The following is a 3,116-nucleotide window of genomic DNA, read 5'->3' as shown; positions in this document are numbered from 1 at the left end:
ATAATTTGATAAATATTATGAAAATATATGCACATTTAAATGATAAATAAAATTGATTTGATTTTACTTAATTATAATAAAATACTAATATTGATCAGCTATCCTTATGTATGTAATTTCATGTTGATCATTTCTTTATTTTCTAATATTTTTAAAACATCAACATATAATTTTGATAAATATTATGAAAATAAATGAATATTTAAGTGAGAAATAAAAATAATTTTATTTGACTTAATTAGAATAAAAACTAATTACACTTGAGTTTGATTTGAAAGAATATATGTAACTCAATATACTCACAACATGAGTGACTCTACTAATCCAACTTATATCTAAAATCATATATTTAACTACAATAAGAATATATAATTTTATAAGAATAGTAATTTATTTTATAAATATAAATCATAGGACAACTCAAAACATATTCAAAATGAAAAATATTAACCAACTGTTACAATTTAGTTCTTTTGTAAAATTTATATATATGCATGAGACTTGAGAATATTATTTTTATATTAATTTATGTAATTTATAATCAGACACTTTAGTTTATTTTTTTATTTCATTCTAAGCACAATATATCTTAAGTTATACATAATCTTCATAAAAATATATTTACAACTCTAAGACAACAACCACCTAAGTGCAAATAAGAAATTAATGAAAATTTTAATATATAGAATGAAAAATATTACAGTTGAATTCAGAGATGCAATCTAATTTACACAAATGATAACTAAATTGACTGTGTGTAACATCAGAGTGAATAGTTTCTGCAGCTGGTAACTCATTCACCTCTCCTTTTAGTCGAGTCACTCTGTGCCTCTCCAGCTTCCCCAAAAACAACAAAACCGATTAGATATAATATATATATATATAATCATATGTATAATTAAAGTAATATAGTATTATTAATATAAATGAAGCATACAAATTATAAATTAATTTAAAATTAAAAGTGAATATCAATCAATTATTATAATATATTTACTTTAGAAATATTTATATCCGTGCATGAGCACGGGAAAATCACCTAGTTTTTAAATAAGTATAAAGCAATCACTTGAAGTTTTTATTTAGATTAATTTTCCAATCTGATTGTATTTAAATTAGTTTAGTTTAAGAAAATTATTTTTCATTTTCGAAATAATAATTTTATACCATTTTTAAAAACAATTAATAAATTCTAAGTTTGTTGATTTTATATAAAAATATTTAATTTATAAAATATTTATAATACCTATTAAATAGGATGCTATTCACTCAATTAAATTATTTTGTCGCAACTAAACTTTAAATACGTTCAGTAATTTAGAAACTTGATTACATTGAGTAATAAACTTAAATATAACTTTGCTTATTTAACTCAAAGCATATATTAAAATTTTGGTTAATTTCTTATTTGCATTTAGGTGGTTGTTGTCTTAGATATGTGAATATAGGAAGTTACATGCGTAAGTAGCTGATACATTTTTGAAAGATCATGAGCACATATCAATATTTACATTAATTTGAATATTTTGTAAATTTTAAATAACTTTATGCCTTTGATTTATTGAATGGAGACTAAAATTTATTTTAAATAATCTTAAAAATGAGAATTCAGATTTGCTTTGGTATTTTGATTATGGTTCTATTAAGTTACAAACATAAAAATTTAAAATTTAAAATAAAATTTAATATTAAGAAAATATAACTTTAATAATGATAAAATATAATATATCTAACTCAATAAACTATTTTGTAACTATTTGATCAAACGATGTTTATTTTAAAAATTATTTTTAGTTTTTTTTTAATATCTCTTATAAATAAGCAGTAAAAAAGTTGTGATTGTATTTAAAAATAATATTATATAAGTAAAATATAATTTATCAATATTTTTTTGTTGTAATTGAAAGATATTATAGTCAACTAAATATATAAAAAAAAACATTTGAATATTACTAATTATAAACAATATTTAGACAATTAAATATATATTAGTTTATGTTACTTAATTATTTTATGTAATCATCTAAGAAAATATATAGATATATAAAGATATTTTTATTAATTTGAATTTTTCTTGTATTGTTTAAAATTATGTTTTAAAAGAAATAATATTTCTTTTTCTAATATCAAGATTATCGGTGTAAATTGTTTTTAATGAAATCACATTATATAGAAATTTATCATTTTCATCTAAGAAAATATAGATATAAAGAAAGTATTTTATTACTTCAAAATTATATTTTATGTTCTTTAAAAATATTTTTTAAATGTAATATTACTATTTTGTGAACTTTCATTTTTTTATGAAATCATATTATATTTACATATATTTTCGTTTTTCAATTCTTTTTTTTAACTTTATAAAAAATTACTTTTTTATTATATGTGTAAATTTTTCAGAAAATTTTTAAAAGAGTCGTTATTAAATATATATTAGTTATTACTAATGACGATAATACTTTATTTTTTATGTGTTTATATTATGTTTATGGTTGAATCAATTCAGCGAAAAACGGAACCAGAAGAAGTTAAGAACTTAGAAAGTCTAATAATAATAATAATAATAATCTATATTATAATAGTTGAGTTTTTGCTCACTCCTCAACGCGCCACGTCAGCGTTTCGTGGGCTCCACTTTTAAAAAGTGTGAAAAAATGTCAAACTCATGGCTCGAACCCGGGTTATTGAGATATAAACACCAACATTTATACCACTAAGCTAACTGATACTTAGTACATTGATGGCAGAACCTAATATATATTTATGAAGGTCGGAAGCCCTTGATTCTTCGGCTTCCTCTGAGGGTCGGGCCTACAAGTGTATTATGGGTTTCATTTTTTAATGGGATTCATTACGTTATTTGAAAAAAAGCTCAAGTTTGCAACAATTATGGTTTTCCTATATTGTAAAGTGTTGTAGTTTAACATGAGTTCGGGTTCTTTTCATCATTGTCTCAAACAAGTCTGAGTTACAGAGTTGCGCCGTGTGTGTTCGTAATCTATTTTTTCCCCGGTGAACTCTTCATGTCCCCATCTTAAATCGCTTTATCATAAATGTTCCTGATTTGTAGCCCCTTTGTAAACCCTATATATATGATTCTCATCTTTGATGAACAA

Source organism: Brassica oleracea, chromosome C4 (assembly GCF_000695525.1).
Source record: "Brassica oleracea var. oleracea cultivar TO1000 chromosome C4, BOL, whole genome shotgun sequence".
Lineage (NCBI taxonomy): Eukaryota > Viridiplantae > Streptophyta > Magnoliopsida > Brassicales > Brassicaceae > Brassica > Brassica oleracea.
This window is presented reverse-complemented; position numbering follows the sequence as displayed.